The following is a 23,079-nucleotide window of genomic DNA, read 5'->3' on the forward strand; positions in this document are numbered from 1 at the left end:
CATATTTCAAGTCGCTCCAGAGAGACGTCTTATGATGGTTAAGAAACCCTAGATATCTTGTTTATACCTGAAAAGTTGGGCTTTGGTATATTTAAGGATGCCACCTTTGATCTCGTAAGTTATTCATATTCAAATTACACGAGAGATCGCGTAGATAGGAAGTCCACCTCCATAACATTCCGATTCCTTGTGAGATGTTAGTGTTGGGAATCGTTGCATGGAAAACAAAAAAATTCTACGCACACGCAATGATCTATCCATGGATATGCATAGCAACGAGAGGGAGAGTGTGTCTACGTACCCTTGTAGACCGTAAGCGGAAGCATTTCAGAATGCGATTGATGTAGTCGAACTTCTTCTCGCGTCAACCGATCAAGTACCGAACGCACGACACCTCCGCGTTCTACACACGTTCAGCTCGGTGACGTCCCTCGCCTTCTTGATCCAGCAAGTCGTCGAGGTAGTAGATGAGTTCCGTCAGCACGACGGCATGGTGACGGTGATGGTGAAGTGATCCTCGCAGGGCTTCGCCTAAGCACTACAAAGATATGACCGGGGGTGTAAACGGTGGAGGGGGGCGCCGCACACGACTAAAACTATTGTCTAGTGTGTGCTAGGGCGGCCCCCACATATATATTGAAGGAAATATGCCCTAGAGGCAATAATAAAGTTGTTATTTATATTTCCTTATATCATGATAAATGTTTATTATCCATGCTAGAATTGTATTAACCGGAAACTTGATACATGTGTGAATACACAGACAAAACAAAGTATCCCTAGTATGCCTCTACTTGACTAGCTTGTTAATCAAAGATGGTTAAGTTTCCTGACCATAGACTTGTGTTCTCATTTGATGAACGGGATCACAACCTTAGGAGAATGATGTGATGGACAAGACCCATCCGTTAGCTTAGCATAAATGATCGTTAAGTTTTATTGCTATTGCTTTCTTCATGACTTATACATATTCCTTTGACTATGAGATTATGCAACTCCCGAATACCGGAGGAACACCTTGTGTGCTATCAAACGTCACAACGTAACTGGGTGATTATAAAGATGCTCTACAGGTGTCTCCGAAGGTGTTTGTTGGGTTGGCATAGATCGAGATTAGGATTTGTCACTCCGAGTATCGGAGAAGTATCTGTGGGCCCTCTCGGTAATGCACATCATGATAAGCCTTGCAAGCAATGTGACTAATGAGTTAGTTGCGGGATGATGCATTATGGAATGAGTAAAGAGACTTGCCGGTAACGAGATTGAACTCGGTATGAGGATACCGACGATCGAATCTCGAGCAAGTAACATACCGATGACAAAGGGAATGACGTATGTGAAAGCACAAGTGCTCCCTGGGTGGTTTTGGTAATTAATGTCAACATATCTCTTGTTGGACTAATGCTTCTACCTAGTATGTTTCAGATAAGTTCAACAATGGAGTGGCATGGACTAGAGGATGTGGAACCTCTTCAAGTTGCTGAGGACAAAGGATTGGCTCAAGCTCAAAGCTCAGGACTCTACATTTTCTATTTTAGTGATCTAAGATCACATTGAGTCCATAGGAAAGCCAATACTATTAAGAGGGGATGAGGTGTTGCTTAATGGCTTGCTTGCTCAAAGTGCTTAGTGATATGATCCAAAGCCCTCAACCACTTTCTCACATCCACATATGTCCCAAACCAAAAGTCAAACTCGGCCCCACCGAAACTTCCTATCCGGCGCCGCCGAGTTCAATTGACATAGCCACTACCAGAAACCCTAGTCTTTTCGGTCTCATCGATAGGGATTTCGGTCTCACCGAGATGGGATTGCAAACTCTCTGTTGCCTATTGCAATAATTTCGGTCTCATCGAAATATGCAATCGGTCCCACCGAGATTGCAATGCAAACTCTCTGTCACCCCTTCGTAACATTTCGGTCCAACCGAGATGAGCGAATCGGTCCCACCGAGTTTGCCTGACCAACTCTCTGTTTGACTATTAACAAAATCGGTCTCACCGAGTTTGTGTAATCGGTCTCACCAAGATTACGTTATGCCCTAACCCTAACGAAATCGGTCTCACCGAGTTGACATGTCGGTCCCACCGAAAATCCTAACGGTCACATTATGAACTAAATCGGTCTGACCGAGTTTAACAATTCGGTCCCACCGAGTTTGGTAAATTGTGTGTAACGGTTAGATTTTGTGTGGAGGCTATATATACCCCTCCACCCACTCTTCATTCGTGGAGAGAGCCATCAGAACATGCCTACACTTCCAACATACATTTTCTGAGAGAGAACCACCTACACTTGTGTTGAGGTCAAGATATTCCATTCCAACCACATAAATCTTGATCTCTAGCCTTCCCCAAGTTGCTTTCCACTCAAATCATCTTTCCACCAAATCCAATCCTATGAGAGAGAGTTGAGTGTTGGGGAGACTATCATTTGAAGCACAAGAGCAAGGAGTTCATCATCAACACACCATTTGTTACTTCTTGGAGAGTGGTGTCTCCTAAATTGGCTAGGTGTCACTTGGGAGCCTCCGTCAAGATTGTGGAGTTGAACCAAGGAGTTTGTAAGGGCAAGGAGATCGCCTACTTCGTGAAGATCTACCCGAGTGAGGCAAGTCCTTCGTGGGCGACGACCATGGTGGGATAGACAAGTTTGCTTCTTCGTGGACCCTTCGTGGGTGGAGCCCTCCGTGGACTCGCGCAACCGTTACCCTTCGTGGGTTGAAGTCTCCATCAACGTGGATGTACGATAGCACCACCTATCGGAACCACGGATAAAAAATCTCCGTGTCTTCAAATTGCGTTTGCACGCTCCAATCCCTCCACTTTACATTCTTGCAACTTGCATGCTTTACTTTCCGCTGCTCATATACTCTTGTCATGCTTGCTTGATATGTATTGTGAATGTTTAAACTTGTGCCAAAACTCCACATCAACTTAAGGAAATTAAAAACTGCAACTTTTCTTGATTAGAGTCTATTCACCCCCCTCTAGACACCTCTTCTAGATCCTTTTAATTGGTATCAGAGCCTTGGTCTCCATTGCTTTGGTTTAATCACCATTGGAGGAAGATGGATGTGTCTACATTGCGGAGTCTTAGACATAGAGTGCCTATTCTTGATGGAGAGTTCTTTCATGAATGGAAAAATGAGATGCTTGAGATTTTCAATGAATATCATTTGAACAAGTACATTGCTAGCCCTTGTGCACCTCATGTTGATCCTTTGCATCCTACCCTTCATGAGTCTATTGACATGATCCGCAACCTTAGAACTGTTAATCTTATCACTAGAGGATTGCCTAGAAACTTGATTGGATGTTTGCCTACTCTTGAGTGTGCCTACACTATATGGAAATTTCTTGAGGAAAGATTTCCAAACTATTCCTTGCAAAACTTAGATGAAATTCTCCATAAGTCTATTGCCTTGAGTAAGATGAGTACTAGTGATCCTAAATTTGGTGATTATCTATTTGAGCTTACCAATCTCATGCGTGCCAAAGGAAATGTTGGAATCATTAGCAATATCATATCCGAAGCTATTAGAATTCATAAGGATGACTATTGTGATGATCATTTATCTAATGAATTACCCTCTCTAGGAATTGATCAAATACAAGACGATGTTGAACATGGATACTATGATGAGGATGATGATAGTGACTATGATCTTGACGATGCGATGAGACACTTTGGTCTTATGGCTAATCTTCGCGGCTACATGGCTGGAGGAAAGGAATGGGTCCTTGATAGTGGATGTACTGATCATATGACCGGAGACAAGGATATGTTTCATGAGCTTGCTAAAAACGACGGCCCTCGAAAGTATGTCACCTTTGGTGATAACTCAAAGGGTAAGGTGGTTGGCCTCGGTAAGGTGGCCATCTCACATGATAGCTCCATACAAAACATCATGCTCGTTGAATCTCTTGGGTACAATTTACTTTCAGTATCTAGACTTGCTGATTTCAGTTTCAATGTCCTATTCACTGAAGTAGATTGCCAAGTGTTTCGGAGAGACAATCATAAAATGGTCTTTACCGGTATACGTAGAGGTGATCTTTACATTGTCGATTTCACTAAAAAGGCTCAACCTAGAACTTGCTTAATTGCTAAATCTTCTAAAGGCTGGTTGTGGCATAGAAGGTTAGGTCATGTGGGCATGCGAAATCTTGATAAGCTTATTAAAGGTGATCATATCCTTGGAGTAAAAGATGTTATATTTGACAAGGATAGACTTTGTAGTGCTTGTCAGGCAGGAAAACAAGTTGGAGGGAGTCACCCCGTGAAGAACATCATGACCACGAGAAGACCGCTCGAGCTACTTCACATGGATCTCTTTGGTCCCAATGCTTACAAAAGTCTCGGTGGTAACTCATTTGGTCTAGTCATAGTCGATGATTTTTCAAGATTTATGTGGGTGTTCTTTCTAGATGATAAATCGCAGGTCCAAAAGATCTTCAAAAGCTTCGCTAGGAAGGCCCAAAATCAATTTGAAGTGAAGATCAAGAAGGTTCGGAGCGACAACGGAACGGAGTTCAAGAACGCAAATGTGGATACCTTTCTTGACGAAGAGGGGATTTCACACGAGTTATCGGCCACGTACACACCTCAACAAAATGGAGTTGTTGAGAGGAAGAACCAGACTCTTATTGAGATGGCAAGAATGATGCTTAATGAGTACAAGACTCCAAAACACTTTTGGGCGGAAGCGGTTGAGACAGCTTGTCATGCAACAAATCGCGTGTATCTTCACAAGCTACTCGGCAAGACGGCATATGAGCTCCTCACCGGTAACAAACCCCAAGTTGGATACTTTCGAGTATTCGGCTCAAAGTGCTACATTCTTGATAAGCATCGTCGTTCTAAATTTGCTCCTAAATCTCATGAAGGTTTCCTACTTGGTTATGGCTTAAACTCTCACACTGACCGTGTCTACAACAATTTCACCCGAAAGGTTGAAGAGATGGTAGATGTGAAGTTTGATGAATCTAACGGCTCGCAAGTAGAGCAATTGCCAATTGATGTAGGAGACAAAGACCCTTCGGAAGCAATCCAAGACTTGTCTATTGGCAAGGTTCGTCCAACGGAGGTGAAGGAGAGTAGCTCGTCTGTCCAAGTGGAAGCTTCTACCTCACGACAAGGTGAACCAAGAGTTAATACGGAAGCATCCACAAGTGGTACACACCAAGACGAAGAAAACGAGGAAGTACACCAAGATGAACATCAACAACCTCCTTCTCCACCACGACAAGAGAACGACAATGTCAACAATGAAGAAGGACAAGATGAAGAAGATGTTCCACCCCGATCAAAGCAAAAGCTCCCATGAGTTCGAGCAAGAGTCGCCAAAGACCATCCCGTCGAGCAAATCTACAATGATATCCAAACCGGGAGAATCACTCGCTCTAGAACTCGTTTGGCTAATTTTTGTGAACATTATTCATTCATCTCTAGCATTGAACCTATGAAGGTTGAAGAAGCATTGGAAGATCCGGATTGGATAAACGCTATGCATGAAGAGCTACACAACTTTGAGAGAAATCAAGTGTGGACATTGGTTGAAAAGCCCGACAACAACCACAACATCATCGGTACCAAATGGGTGTTTCGCAACAAGCAAGATGAAGATGGACAAGTAGTTCGCAACAAAGCACGTCTCGTCGCCCAAGGCTACACTCAAGTCGAAGGTATGGACTATGGTGAGACATATGCCCCCGTTGCTAGACTTGAGTCCATTCGCATCTTACTTGCTTATGCTAATCATCATGACATCACCTTGTACCAAATGGATATTAAAAGTGCTTTTCTAAATGGTGAAATTGAGGAGGAAGTTTATGTTAAGCAACCTCCCGGCTTTGTCAATCCTAAGAAACCTAATCATGTTTACAAACTTCACAAAGCTCTTTATGGTCTTAAACAAGCTCCTAGAGCATGGTATAAATGTTTGACCAAGTTCCTTATTGAAAAAGGCTTTGAAATTGGAAAAATAGATTATACTCTTTTCACTAAAAGGGTTAATGGAGAATTATTCGTGTGCCAAATCTATGTTGATGATATTATATTTGGTTCAACTAACCCTCACTTTAGTGAGAAGTTTGGAAAGCTAATGTCGGAGAAGTTTGAAATGTCTATGAAGAGTGAACTCAAATTCTTTCTCGGTTTGCAAATCAAGCAAACTAAGGAAGGTACCTTTGTATCTCAAACAAAGTACACCAAGGACTTATTCAAGAAGTTCAGTATGCAAGAATGCAAAGGTATGATTACACCCATGCCTACTAGTGGACATCTTGATTTGACCAAAGATGGTGAACCGGTTGATCAAAAGGTTTACCGCTCCATGATTGGTTCATTATTATATCTTTGTGCCTCTCGTCCCAATATTATGCTAAGTGTGTGCATGTGTGCACGATATCAAGCGGCCCCCAAAGAATGTCATCTTAAGGCTGTGAAAAGGATAGTGAGATACTTAATACACACACTGAATTTTGGCATTTGGTATCCTAAGAGGTCATCTTTCGATCTTGTTGGTTACTCCGATTCGGACTATGCCGGAGACAAGGTCGATAGAAAGTCCACCTCGGGTATATGTCAATTTCTTGGTAGATCTCTTATGTCTTGGTCCTCCAAGAAACAAAACTCGGTATCCTTATCCACCGCCGAAGCGGAATACATTGCCGCTGGTTCATGTTGTGCTCAATTACTTTGGATGACCCAAACTCTTAAAGACTATGGGATATATGTGAAACATGTTCCATTGCTTTGTGACAATGAGAGCGCTATCAAGATTGCTCACAATCCCGTGCAACATTCTCGAACTAAGCATATTGAAGTTCGTCATCATTTCATTCGAGATCACATTGCCAAAGGGGACATTGATCTTAAGCATGTTCGCACCGATAAGCAATTGGCGGACATTTTCACAAAACCGCTTGATGGGAAAGTCTTTTGCCATTTGAGAGGTGAATTGAACATCATTGATGCTTCAAACTTGGAGTAGAAACTCCATTTGGATACATGCAAGGCATGAGTCTTTAACTAATCCTTGATATTTCTTTCTTGTTGCTACTTATATGTCTTGGATATATTCGCACCCTTGCATGCTATCTAACCCTTGTAGGTACTTGGATGAATCTAAATCTATGAGATTGCGACCCACTCACATCTTGAGCAATTTCTACATCACCAAGTCTCTACACAATGGTGGTTGAAGACAAGGAAGCACGAAACCCTTCAAACATATCCTTTGACAATTCTATATTAAGTCTTATTATTGTCATTTTGGATACACAAGTGCTCTTCCTTGCAAGACTAACCCATGTAGGTAGACGAACTCAAATTCCAAGTGGTGCTCCCAATTTTTGATGAGCTACATCAACCTTGAGCAACCCACATGAGTTCAACCACATGATCAAGATCAACACCACCACCCAAGGTATGTTATTCCATCTTAGAGAAGCTCTGCTCCAAGTCATGGGTCAAGGCAACTCAACAAGATGTGAATACATCAAGATGCTTAAACGAAAAATGGTAACCCCATTTTGAGCTTAAACGATGAGTATGAAAAATGATCAAGTGACCTCACTTGACTCCTAAGTCAATGTACTCTAACATAGGTGACTTTGTCACTGACCAATTCTAGATGAAGTTCTCTTGTGTTTCTCCGTGCTCTTGCATTTGTCTCATGCATATTGGTTTCCCCTTTCAAAAAAAACTTCATCTAGATCTTTTCTTTTCTTTTCTTTGCTCTGTTCTGCATTTCCTGCATCAAATTCTTTGCAAATCTTTCAGCTAATTCCTTGGAAATCCTTGTGAGATCTTAATTGTCTAGTGAGCTGAGGTGACAAGTGTTTTCACTGTGATGAACTCGGTCACGCCGGTTTGTTTTCTTCGGTCCAACCGAATTCTTTCGGTGCCATCGAAGCACACAACTCGGTGCCACCGATTTAAACTGCAGAAAAGACAGTTTGCCACTTGTTCCTGCATTCTTTTTATTCTAGCTCCACTCAATGATACTTGTCCTCTACCAGCATCACATTCGACTTGCTGCTTTGCTCTTTGACTCAAGGACCAAACCCATTTGAAACAAAAATCCAGAAGAACCCTTCTTGGAAATTGATGTCAAAGGGGGAGAGAGAGATCACATCAAAAGCTTAATCATTCTTATAAGGGGAGAGAATACTCAGGGCGAGAGTGTAGAGACCCCAAATGCTTGGCGTTCAAGAGGAGAGAAGTCACATGTCTTTAAGAGGGGAAAGACATGTTCATATTTGATTGTTTGCATTAGCTCTGTCTCTTGTCTTTGCTTTGTTTTTCTGTTCCCTATCTTCTCCCAGTATCCCATGATAGATTCAGGGGGAGCAAGACATCTAAGGGAAGGAAATTCTTGAGCTCATTGCACATCTTTACCTTTGGGGACATGTCTATATCCAATAGAGTACTCAGTACTCACTCTCTACATGTCATCCCACTCTTGGTACTCTTGTGGTTTCTGTTGTTTGCTCTGGCTAGTAGGTGCATCTGTGTTATCTAACCTTGTTTACTCAGGTTCACTCCTTCCTAAGCCAACTCAAGACCACAAGGTAAGTGTATGCATCACAGTCATGTGTATGAGGATTTCTTGTTGTTGTACATGTTGGGTAACGTAGCAATAATTCAAAATTTTCCTATGTGTCACCAAGATCAATCTAGGAGATGCTAGCAACGAGAGAGAGGGAGTGCATCTTCATACCCTTGCAGATCGCTAAGCGAAAGCATTACAAGAACGCGGTTGATGGAGTCGTACTCGTGGCGATTCAAATCGCGGAAGATCCGATCTAGCGCCGAACGGACGGCGCCTCCGCGTTCAACACACGTACAGCCCAGGGACGTCTCCTCCTTCTTGATCCAGCAAGGGGAGAGGAGAAGTTGAGGGAGAACTCCAGCAGCACGACGGCGTGGTGGCAATGGAGCTCGTGGTTCTTCGGCAGAGCTTCGCTAAGCACTACGGAGGAGGAGTAGTTGGAGGAGGAGAGGGCTGCGCCAAGGGAAGGGTGTGGCTGCCCTCCCACCCCCTCACTATATATAGGGGGAAGGGGAGAGGGGGCCGGCCCCTCTAGATGGATCTAGAGGAGGAGGCGGCGGCCAGGGGAAACCCTAGATGGGTTTGGGCGCCCCCACCCCTAGGAAACTTGCCCCCCAAGCCGGGAGGGGCGGCTGCCCTAGGGGTGGCGCCCCCACCTCTCCTGATTACGTGAGAGGGGTTGGGAGGGGCGCACAGCCCCTTAGTGGGCTGGTTTGCCCCTTCCCCTTGTCCCATAAGGCCCCCCAACGCTTGCCGGGGCCTCCGAAACCCCTTTCGGACATGCTGGCCATAGCCTGGTACCCCCGGAACAATTCCGGACTCCAATACCCTTCGTCCAATATACCGATCTTCACCTCCGGACCATTCTGGAGCTCCTCGTCATGTCCGGGATCTCATCCGGGACTCCGAACAACCTTCGAACCACATACTATTTCCCATAACAACTCTAGCGTCACCGAACCTTAAGTGTGTAGACCCTACGGGTTCGGGAACCATGCAGACACGACTGAGACACCTCTCCGGCCAATAACCAATAGCGGGATCTGGATACCCATATTGGCTCCCACATGTTCCACGATGATCTCATCGGATGAACCACGATGTCGGGGATTCAATCAATCCCGTATACAATTCCCTTTGTCTATCGGTATGTTACTTGCCCGAGATTCGATCGTCGGTATCCCTATACCTTGTTCAATCTCGTTACCGGCAAGTCTCTTTACTCGTTCCGTAACACATGATCCCGTGGCTAACTCATTAGTCACATTGAGCTCATTATGATGATGCATTACCGAGTGGGCCCAGAGATACCTCTCCGTCATACGGAGTGACAAATCCCAGTCTCGATTCGTGCCAACCCAACAGACACTTTCGGAGATACCTGTAGTGCACCTTTATAGCCACCCAGTTATGTTGTGACGTTTGGTACACCCAAAGCATTCCTACGGTATCCGGGAGTTGCACAATCTCATGGTCTAAGGAAACGATACTTGACATTAGAAAAGCTCTTAGCAAACGAACTACACGATCTTGTGCTATGCTTAGGATTGGGTCTTGTCCATCACATCATTCTCCTAATGATGTGATCCCGTTATCAATGACATCCAATGTCCATGGTCAGGAAACCATAACCATCTATTGATCAACGAGCTAGTCAACTAGAGGCTTACTAGGGACATGTTGTGGTCTATGTATTCACGCATGTATTACGGTTTCCAGTTAATACAATTATAGCATGAACAATAGACAATTATCATGAACAAGGAAATACAATAATAACCATTTTATTATTGCCTCTAGGGCATATTTCCAACAGTCTCCCACTTGCACTAGAGTCAATAATCTAGTTCACATCACTATGTGATTGTAATGAATCCAACACCCATGGGGTTTGTTCATATCTCGCTTGTGAGAGAGGTTATTAGTCAACGGGTCTGAACCTTTTAGATCCGTGTGTGCTTTACAAATCTCTATGTCATCTTGTAGATGCAGCTACCACGCGCTACTTGGAGCTATTCCAAATAACTTCTCTACTATACGAATCCGGTTTACTACTCAGAGTCATCCGGATTAGTGTCAAAGTTTGCATCGATGTAACCCTTTACGACGAACTCTTTTACCACCTCCATAATCGAGAAAATTCCTTAGTCCACTAGTTACTAAGGATAAGTTCGACCGCTGTCATGTGATCCATTCCTGGATCACTATTGTACCCCTTGACTAACTCATGGCAAGGCACACTTCAGGTGCGGTACACAGCATAGCATACTGTAGAGCCTACGTCTAAAGCATAGGGGACGACCTTCGTCCTTTCTCTCTCTTCTGCCGTGGTCAGGTCTTGAGTCTTACTCAATACTCACACCTTGTAACACAGCCAAGAACTCCTTCTTTGTTGATCTATTTTGAACTCCTTCAAAATCTTGTCACGGTATGTATTCATTTGAAAGTACTATTAAGCGTTTTTGATCTATCCTTATAGATCTTGATGCTCAATGTTCAAGTAGCTTAATCCAGGTTCTCCATTGAAAAACACTTTTCAAATAACCATGTATGCTTTCCAGAAATTCTACATCATTTCTGATCAACAATATGTTAACAACATATACTCATCAAAAATTCTATAGTGCTCCCACTCACTTCTTTGGAATTACAAGTTTCTCATAAACTTTGTATAAACCCAAAATCTTTGATCATCTCATCAAAGCGTACATTCCAACTCCGAGATGCTTACTCCAGTCCTTAGAAGGATTGCTGGAGCTTTGCATACTTGTTAGCATCTTTCAGGATTGATAAAACCTTCTGGTTGTATAGCATACAACCTTTCCTCAAGAAAATCGTCGAGGAAACAATGTTTTGACATCCTATCTGCAAGATTTCATAAATAATGCAGTAACTGCTAATATAATTCCAACAGACTCTTAGCATCGCTATGAGTGAGAAAGTCTTATCGTAGTCAACTCCTTGAACTTGTCGAAAAACATCTTAACGACAAGTCGAGCTTTCTTAATGGTGACACTTACCATCATTGTCCGTCTTCCTTTTAAAATCCATCTGCACCCAACAGCATTACGACCATCAAGTAGTTCTTCCAAAGTCTATACTTTGTTTTATACATGGATCCTCTCTTGGATTTTATGGCCTCGAGCCATTCGTCGGAATCTGGGCCCACCATCGCTTCTCCATAGCTCGTAGGTTCATTGTTGTCTAGCAACATGACTTCCAAGACAGGATTACGTACCACTCTGAAGTAGTACGCATCCTTGTCGTCCTACGAGGTTTGGTAGTGACTTGATCCGAAGTTTCATGATCACTATCATAAGTTTCCACTTCAATTGGTGTAGGTGCCACAGGAACAACTTCTTGTGCCCTGCTACACACTAGTTGAAGTGACAGTTCAATAACCTCATCAAGTCTCCACCATCCTCCCACTCAATTCTTTCGAGAGAAACTTTTCCTCGAGAAAGGACCCGTTTCTAGAAACAATCACTTTTGCTTCCGGATCTGAAATAGGAGGTATACCCAACTGTTTTGGGTATTCTATGAAGATGCATTTATCCGCTTTGGGTTCGAGCTTATCAGCCTGAAACTTTTTCGCATAAGCGTCGCAGCCCCAAACTTTTAAGAAACGACAGCTTAGGTTTCTCTAAACCATAGTTCGTACGGTGTCGTCTCAACGGAATTGCGTGGTTCCCTATTTAAAGTGAATGCGGTTGTCTCTAATGCCTAACCCATAAACGATAGTGGTAATTCGATAAGAGAAATCATGGTATGCACCATATCCAATAGGGTGCAGTTATGATGTTCGGACACACCATCACACTATGGTGTTCCAAGCGGTATTAGTTGTGAAACAATTTCCACAATGTCTTAATTGTGTGCCAAACTCGTAACTCAGATATTCATCTCTATGATCATATCATAGACATTTTATCCTCTTATCACAACGATCTTCAACTTCACTCTGAAATTACTTAAACCTTTCAATAATTCAGACTTGTGTTTCATCAAGTAAATATACTTAGCATCTACTCAAATCATTTGTGAAGTAAGAACATAACGATATCCACGGCGTGCCTCAGCACTCATTGGACTGCACACATCAAAATGTATTACTTCCAACAATTATAGCATGAACAATAGACAATTATCATGAACAAGGAAATACAATAATAACCATTTTATTATTGCCTCTAGGGCATATTTCCAACAGTACATACTGTTTGCAACAAGGACTCATGAGCATGAAGGTACATTTCCCATATTTACTTCATTTGCTCTGATGCATATAGCCAAGATACATGTAACTCATTACTTGCACTGTCATGATTATGCACTCATATGCTCTTTTGTTCCATATTCACATGATTGCATACATGTAGGGGGAGCCTATGCATGTTACATGTCCTTGCAAAGCTTTACTTGCTATTCCCTATATCTTCATCTAAAGCTTTGATGTATGTTGTCATCAATTACCAAAAAGGGGGAGATTGAAAGCACAAGTGCTCCCTGGGTGGTTTTGGTAATTAATGTCAACATATCTCTTGTTGGACTAATGCTTCTACCTAGTATGTTTCAGATAAGTTCAACAATGGAGTGGCATGGACTAGAGGATGTGGAACCTCTTCAAGTTGCTGAGGACAAAGGATTGGCTCAAGCTCAAAGCTCAAGACTCTACATTTTCTATTTTGTGATCTAAGATCACATTGAGTCTATAGGAAAGCCAATACTATTAAGAGGGATGAGGTGTTGCTTAATGGCTTGCTTGCTCAAAGTGCTTAGTGATATGCTCCAAAGCCCTCAACCACTTTCTCACATCCACATATGTCCCAAACCAAAAGTCAAACTCGGCCCCACCGAAACTTTCTATCCGGCGCCACCGAGTTCAATTGACATAGCCACTGCCAGAAACCCTAGTCTTTTCGGTCTCACCGATAGGGATTTCGGTCTCACCGAGATGGGATTGCAAACTCTCTATTGCCTATTGCAATAATTTTGATCTCATCGAAATATGCAATCGGTCCCATCGAGATTGCAATGCAAACTCTCTGTCACCCCTTCGTAACATTTTGGTCCAACTGAGACGAGCGAATCGGTCCCACCGAGTTTGCCTGACCAACTCTCTGTTTGACTATTACCAAAATCGGTCTCATCGAGTTTGTGTAATCAGTCTCACCGAGATTACGTTATGCCCGAACCCTAACGAAATCGGTCTCACCGAGTTGACATGTCGGTCCCACCGAAAATCCTAACGGTCACATTATGAACTAAATCGGTCTAATCGAGTTTAACGATTCGGTCCCACCGAGTTTGGTAAATTGTGTGTAACGGTTAGATTTTGTGTGGAGGCTATATATACCCCTCCACCCACTCTTCATTCGTGGAGAGAGCCATCAGAACATGCCTACACTTCCAACATACATTTTCTGAGAGAGAACCACCTACACTTGTGTTGAGGTCAAGATATTCCATTCCAACCACATAAATCTTGATCTCTAGCCTTCCCCAAGTTGCTTTCCACTCAAATCATCTTTCCACCAAATCCAATCCTATGAGAGAGAGTTGAGTGTTGGGGAGACTATCATTTGAAGCACAAGAGCAAGGAGACAACCATGGTGGGATAGACAAGTTTGCTTCTTCATGGACCCTTCGTGGGTGGAGCCCTCCGTGGACTCGCGCAACCGTTACCCTTCGTGGGTTGAAGTCTCCATCAACGTGGATGTACGATAGCACCACCTATCGGAACCACGGATAAAAAATCTCTGTGTCTCCAAATTGCATTTGCACACTCCAATCCCTCCACTTTACATTCTTGCAACTTGCATGCTTTACTTTCCGCTGCTCATATACTCTTGTCATGCTTGCTTGATATGTATTGTGAATGTTTAAACTTGTGCCAAAACTCCACATCAACTTAAAGAAATTAGAAAAACAACTTTTCTTGATTAGTCTATTCACCCCCCCTCTAGACACCTCTTCTCGATCCTTTCAGTATGTCGTCATCGCGGTTTGACCGATAAAGATCTTTGTAGAATATGTAGGAACCAATATGAGCATCCAGGTTCCATTGTTGTGTCTCGGTCATGTCTACATAGTTCTCGAACCCGTAGGGTCCGCACGCTTAACGTTCGATGACGATTTGTATTATGAGTTATGTGTTTTGGTGACCGAACATTGTTCGGAGTCCCTGATGATATCACGTACATGACGAGGAGTCTCGAAATGGTCAAGAAGTAAAGATTTATATATTGGACGATAGTATTTGGACACCGGAATGGCTTCGGAGTGTTTCGGGTATTTATCTGAGTACCAAGGGGTTACCGGAACCCCTCGGGAAAAGTAATGGGCCAACATGGGCCATAAGGGAGAGAGAGGGCAGCCCACAAGGGGTGCCCCCCATGGGGAGTCCGAATTGGATAAGGGGAGGGGGTGCGGCCCCCCTTTCCTTCTCCCTCTCCTTTCCCCTTTCCCCCTCCGAAAGAAGGAAAGGGGGGGGGGCGACTAGACTAGGAGTCCTAGTGGGTTTCCCCCCACTTGGCGTGCCCCTAGGGCCGGTCTCCTCCCCTCTCCTCCTTTATATATGGGGGCAGGGGGCACCCCAAGGCACATTAATTGTTTCTTAGCCGTGTGCGGTGCCCCTTCCACCGTTTACTCCTCCGATCATATTGTCGTAGTGCTTAGGTGAAGCCCTGCGCGGATCACATCACCATCACCGTCACCACGCCGCCGTGCTGAAGAAACTCTCCCTCGACACATTGCTGGATCAAGAGTTCGAGGGACGTCATCGAGCTGAACGTGTGTAGAACGAGGTGTCGTACGTTCGGTGCTTGATCGGTTGGATCGTGAAGACGTTCGACTACATCAACCGCGTTAAGCTAACGCTTCCGCTTTTGTCTACAAGGGTACGTGGACACACTCTCCCCCTCTCATTGCTATGCATCTCCTAGATAGATCTTGCGTGATCGTAGGAAAATTTTTGAAATTGCATGCTACGTTCCCCAAGAGTGGCATCCGAGCCAGGTCTATGCGTAGATGATATGCACGAGTAGAACACAAAGAGTTGTGGGCGATCATAGTCATACTGCTTACCACCAACTTCTTATTTTGATTCGGCGGTATTGTTGGATGAAGTGACCCAGACCAACCTTACATGACCACGTTCATGAGACCGGTTCCACCGACAGACATGCAACTTGTTTTGCATAAAGGTGGCTGGCGGGTGTCTGTTTCTCCAACTTTAGTTGAATCAAATTTGACTATGGACAGTCCTTGTTGAAGATTAAAACAGCACACTTGATGAAACATCGTTGTGGTTTTGATGCGTAGGTAATAACGGTTCTTACTAGAAGCCTGTAGCAGCCACGTAAAACTTGCAACAACAAAGTAGAGGATGTCTAACTTGTTTTTGCAGGGCATGTTGTGATGTGATATGGTCAAGACATGATGTGATATACGTTATTGTATGAGATGATCATGTTTTGTAAAAGTTATCGGCAACTGGCAGGAGCCTTATGGTTGTCGCTTTATTGTATGAAATGCAATCACCATGTAATTGCTCTACTTTATCACTATGCGTTAGCGATAGTTGTAGAAGCAATAGTTGGCGAGACGACAACAACGCTACGATGGAGATCAAGGTGTCAAGCCGGTGACGATGGAGATCATGATGGTGCTTTGGAGATGGAGATCAAAGGCACAAGATGATGATGGCCATATCATGTCACATATTTTGATTGCATGTGAAGTTTATCTTTTATGCATCTTATTTTGCTTAGTACGGCGGTAGCATTATAAGATGACCCCTCACTAAAATTTCAAGGTATAAGTGTTCTCCCTGAGTATGTACCATTGCGACAGTTCATCGTGCCGAGACACCACGTGATGATCGGGTGTGATAAGCTCTGCGTTCACATACAACGGGTGCAAGACAGTTTTGCACGTGCGGAATACTCGGGTTAAACTTGACGAGCCTACCATGTACACACATGGCCTCGGAACACTGAGACCGAAAGGTCGAACGTGAATCATATAGTAGATATGATCAACATAGAGATGTTCACCATTGAAAACTACTCCATCTCACGTGATGATCGGACATGGTTTAGTTGATATGGATCACGTGATCATTTAGACGACTCGAGGGATGTCTATCTAAGTGGGAGTTCTTAAGTAACATGATTAATTGAACTTAAATTTATCATGAACTTGGTCCTGATAGTTTTTGCATATCTATGTTGTAGATCAATGGCCCGTGCTATTGTTCCCTTGAATTTTAATGCGTTCCTAGAAAAGCTAAGTTGAAAGATGATGGTAGCAACTACACGGACTGGGTCCATAACTTGAGTATTATCCTCATTGCTGCACAGAAGAATTAATTCTTTGATGCACCGCTAGGCGCAAGGCCTGCTGCAGGAGCAACTCCGCACGTTATGAACGTCTGGCAAGCTAAATCTGATGACTACTCGGTAGTTCAGTGTGCCATGCTTTACGGCTTAGAATCAGGACTTCAAAGACGTTTTGAATGTCATGGAGCATATTAGATGTTTCAGGAGTTTAAGTTAATATTTCAAGCAAATGCCCGAGTTGAGAGATATGAAGTCTCTAACAAGTTCTATAGCTGCAAGATGGAGGAGAACAGTTCTGTTAGTGAACACATACTTAGAATGTCTGGGTACCATAACCACTTGACTCAGCTGGGAGTTAATCTTCTGAATGATAGTGTCATTGACAGAGTTCTTCAATCACTGCCATGTGAGAACCCGGATTTAACTTCCAGACCCTCATGTGTATATTTGTCAACCCCAGGATCATTGTTGACAACACAGCAAAATGGTATCATTGCACAATGCATAAAAGCATTACAAGTAGTATATTTTTCACAAGACATACCTACTGAACTGTCTCACGACATTTATTACATTCAGAAAACAGCGGAAAGTACAATGCATAGCGACTCCATCTCAGCCACAGGCAGTCGATGTAGTCCACATGACCTCATTTCTACGGATCGCCATAGTAGTCGTAGTCATCACCTTCGTCTTCATGGAACTCTGTTGTCAACAAAATTATTGCCATGAGTACATTACATACTCAACATGCCTCCTTCGGGGAAGGTCCTAATAGCTACATGTGGCTTCAAAGGAAGGTTGTATGGCTCATTTGCATAAAAGCTAATTTTGTTTGAATAATATAGCAGTCGGATAAAAGCAGTTTTTGATGAAAACAAGTTTTATCTCCAGAATAACTTTCATCAAAGTGAGGATCCTCGATCAACTCACACTCTTCATAGGTTCCAAGAAAAGGGGCAAAGAGGGAATAAGCAAGACAGGTCTTGTACGTCGAGAAAGATTCATGTGTTGTCCTTGACCGTGGACACGGCTATTCGAATAGTTTTACACTCTGCAGAGGTTGTACACTTTACCCACACGACACAATCCCGACTTGTTGCCACTAGCCGTCGCTAGCGTAGTACACCATTTGGTATACCGGCAGGGAGATTGTGACGAGGTCTTTCATTAGACCAAACTTACTGTGCCAAGCCCACTAGGTTTCAACACGGAAGTAACCGCAGTTCACAGTCCGGGCCCCCCTTTTGTGCCGAGGATACTCCTCGCAAGGCAGCTATCCCATCTGCGGTATGGCGATGACGACAATAAGAGTGAACTAACTAATTAACCAAGCCAGTGCCCATATAGCATGTGGCTGTACTGTTATCACAATCTTCAAATCCAAGACTTATTAGGCCTCATGCGGCACGGACGACTGATTGCCCCCTTCAACCTGTGAAGGGCAGCCAATCGCTCCTCCAATCCTTGATTCAGCTATCTCCCGCGCCAGTATTCAGATGGTAAGTTTCACCCAGAGTAGAAGAGAGTAGAGGAGATCAACAAGGGCCAACCGGCCTAGCTCAGCGATAAGTTTCAAGGGTCAATGACCCAAAGGTCATTCAACAATGGACCTATGAGATCATAAGCATGGCTAAGCATTTCTACTCTACCAGAATACTATATAATTCTACTCGGGTGTCAAGTGAATGGGCGACAAGCGGATCAAGGTAATGTGTCAATCGACACGCTAGCTACGAGAAGTAAAATAGCATGCATATATTAACCATAAAACACAATGCAATTTTGTAAAACATAGGATAAGTATGATCAAAGAAGGAGGCATGCGTTCGTTGTTGAGTCCTTCTTCGCTAACCTGCTTGTCTTCATGTCCAACATCGTCACTCCCTACTCGTCGCAACGATAGAAGAAGACGAACAAATAAATACCAAAGCAATAAATTCAACAAAAACATCCAAACAAATTAAGAGTGGATGGATAACAAGATGGAGATCAAGATGGAGATTCCAAAATGCGGTAGCATCATAGGGAGGTAAGAGATAGGATTCAACAAAGTGACGGGGTTTAGGTTGAGATGGCTAAGGAAGGCTTGGTGACTAAGACTAATGTCTGATTCGAACTATGCTATTGACCACCGGCAACAATATTATCACCACATGCTTTGCAATAATAAAGCACGATACACACACTGAGCGTGTCATCAAAACAAAACTCTACTGACATGACATATGACTCATCCTAAGTATAAGAGTCATAGCAACAAGTATTAAATCACTCATAAGGCTAAGATGTAACGAAGTTAAACATCTACAAGGAAGAACTAAACTAGGCAACTATAACACATAGAACTTCATAAGACATGAAAGACCACTTGCATGACGATGGCTAGACATACAACAATGCAACAACTAGATATAATAGATATGACAAAGGACATGCACACACCAAATGCAATAGTAAGATAAACCCGATATGATGCTAAGCATGGCTGATCATCACACGAGATGCCCAAATATGCTACTAATAGAATACAACTCATAACTATGAGATAACTTAGTTGATATCAACGAACACGACTAACAAGAATGGCACTAGCACAGAATACTATCATGCTAGTTGTGACTTATAAGCAAAAGGGAAAAGCATACTAAGCAAGTACACATCTAGGTCATGGCATCAATCACATCAAGCAATGTGCTATACTAGCATGAATAATATGAAGACATGTATTTCTATCTAGTACAACCTAGACTTGCTAATACATAAATGGACAACCTAGGCATCATAGACACACGGGTCGTTACACACATGTTATGCAATCTATTTATACAATCCCAACAACATGGTATGATAAAAGAAAAGAAAGTTAAACACAAATAAATATTTAGATAGAATCCAAATATTTATAATGATCAACAACAACCAAACATACATTCTACTTTAAGCAATTATTAACATGGCATGGTAATAAACTGATATAAATAAACACACATGATAATTATCATATGCAATAAAATAGCTTTATTCCATCAGAATGATTCTATATAGCAATACAAATATGAATGGCATAAAGCATCCAACCATGAAATCGTGGATAACAAACATCTAGAAAGAAGAGGAACAACTTGGAATTATATTCTACGCAACAAACTATAACGCACTCATTTCCAAACAACAAGACATTTTATTTGACATCTAGCATAAAGAAAACTATGCAAAACACCTACAAATGATGCCTAATAACTATCAGAGGCATGCCATGATTTCAAACCAATAAAACGAACATGCGACATGGACGAAAATGAATATATAATCAAAATGAAAATAGTCAAAACATTAGGTATTGCATAATCACGCAAAGGTTAGAGTAATTCTACATAAACCTACTCATGGTAATATTTTGCAAAAACATGTACATATGCATATCATAACTATGTACCGCACGAAAGAAAAATATCTCATGAAATAACTTGTAAAACATTTTGCAAGTTAAGTAATCCTACAAATAAATCTAGTAACACACATGTTACTACTAAAAGTGCAAAGTAACCACGAGTGATTCCTAGGCATGTGAAACGTTCGCCAAATATTGTACGCGTGCATAAAATAGGACTACACACAGTACAACAAATTATCAAGTCGAAACAACAAGCAACACACTACAAGTAGGCATGGATTATATAGATGAAACCATACAAAACTATATTGAAATCTATAGACATGACTAACACATGACAATAACAATACAAAAAATATTATCTACTTGCAAGAACAAAAACTATAATGGGTAAACAAATAAATCTAATAAATCATTTGCCACACACAAAATTATGAAACCAATAGGATACACTTCTAGGCATAACGCAAACAAATGAACAATAACATATTAATTAATACAAAAAATTAACTGATGAACAAACCCCATTCAATCTTGGGCAAGAATCACTATAACAAAATTTATACTAAAATCCTATTGATAAAACTAGCGATCTAACTCCACCATGGGGTTACTATGGGCATGAGAAACAAATCATATGTTGAACACAAGATCATCCGAGAAACTAAAACGTACGCGGACATGTCGATAGAATCCGTTCATGCATCGGCGCGAGCAACGACATAGATGAGTCGAATGATGATGTCTACGAGATAGAGTAGATGCTGATGAGTACGCGTGCAAAAGGAATTTGACAGAACGGCGCGAAGAACTCGACGAACAGTGTAGACGGACATGCGAAATTCTGCGCGTGTGGTCAACGGATCGCGTTCGTTCTTCTCTGAATGGATTCGTGGTGTGGAGATGGACCTTGGGGCGCAAGGGTGCTGATGGAGATGGTCTACGTCACCGGAAACGAACACCGGCGTCCATGGAGCACCATTCTTTGGAGAGAGTTTCTGTAGAGAAAGAGAAGTGAGAGGGCGTGAGGACTGATGGGAATGAGAGAGGAGATCGTGGAGGACGTCTAGTCATCTTTAAAACTGAAAACGATTGAGATTTATGGTAGTTGAGAGGAGGGCAGGAGAGTGGATGTACTTTTCTTCTTGTTTGTAATGTGTGCGCGTACATGTGGGTGGAGGAAGTGTGTGCGCGTACATGTGGGTGGAGGAAGAAGAAGCGCTTGCGGTGGAAGAGGAAGTGGAGGCGCATGATAAGCCTCTCCGTTTTGGAAACCGATGGGTTTATGGAATTAAGGAGGGTAGCAAATTCCTTCTGTCCTTTCCTTTTCTACATGTAGGTGACTGTTGATGTTTCCTCTTTCCTTGAGTTGTTTTTTTTGAGGGGAAAGCCAGTTCTTTATTGATCGAATTCCACAGAAAGTGGGATAATGCTTACATCATGTGGTTGACCAAACCACACATGACACCGAGGTGCTAGATTAAGAGCGTATCTAGCTAGGCGGTGAGCTTCTACGTTGCTATATCGACTTTCAAAAATAAAACTACAGGAAAAAGCAGTAGAACGGGCTTTGATCTCGTGGACAATTGCGCCATGTTTGCCGTGGGAACCTTCAGCAATATCTCTCACCACCTGTTTTGCGTCTGACGCGACCACAAAACTCTGCAACAAAAGATCCTCAGCTGCACAAAGTGCCTCCCTGCATGCTATCGCCTCCAAAATCATTGGGTCATCCACTCCTTGCACCACCAGGGCTGTGCTGCCCAGGTAGTTTCCTTCGGCATCCCTGCATACCATTGCTGCTGAACCACCTCGCCCTGGTCTCACGGCCGCGTCCACATGAAGCTTAGCATGGTTTGCCGGAGGAGCTCTCGGGCGAGTTCTACGCTGCAAGTTCCCCCCGTCCATGATATCCCAGCCGGTTTGCCTTCTTTAATGCTCTCGAGCTCTCCAATGAATCTGGTGGTGAATGAGAAAATTGATTGGGGACTTTGGAAAATCCCCTCGTGGATGGACTTCGTCCTTGCCGACCAAATAGCCCACAAAAGTGACGGCTAGCTTGACGAAATGAGCATGTGATAATGCCTCCATTTGTGTGAAAAGCCACTGTTTGGCTTTTGGCTCGCTGTTGCGCACCAGTGAATGCCCTATTTCCTCCTCTACCAACGCCCAAGTGCATCTGGAAGTAGTACACTCCAGGAGTGAATGGCGCCATGAGTTCGGTGCCCCACAAAGCCCGCATGCCACAGAGTTTGACATATGTCGGTGAGTACGGACATCCTCGGTTGGCAACGAGTGTTTTGAAAGTCTCCATAAGAACATTCTAATTTTTCCGGGCACTTGCGTTTTCCACAGAGTTTTCCACTCGTTCTGCTCGGCCGTGTTGCTAGACGAGCTAGCATTGCCGTTCAACCAAGCCTCACGGCGATTCCTTGTTGATACAAGCATGTTGTACGCCGATCTGACAGAAAATTGTCCATTTTTCTCAAAGTGCCAGCTCCAGAAGTCAGTTATATTACGAGTGCACAGTGGTATACTAGTGATGACTTTCACATCCATGGGGAGGAAAACCTCTCGGACCCTCTGTATGTTCCATGTCGCTGTAGTTGGGTCTATGATTTCTGACACAAACTGAGGCGGGTTCTCTGTCATACAGCCATATGGACGTAGCATCTCATCCCTAGGTAACCAGTTTTCAGTCCAAATACTTGTATTCCGCCCATTACCGATTCTCTTTATTAGCCCTTGCTGGAGAATATCTCTTCCTTCTATTATTGAGT

This window comes from Aegilops tauschii, chromosome 2 (assembly GCF_002575655.3).
Source record: "Aegilops tauschii subsp. strangulata cultivar AL8/78 chromosome 2, Aet v6.0, whole genome shotgun sequence".
In the NCBI taxonomy this organism is placed as follows: Eukaryota; Viridiplantae; Streptophyta; class Magnoliopsida; order Poales; family Poaceae; genus Aegilops; species Aegilops tauschii.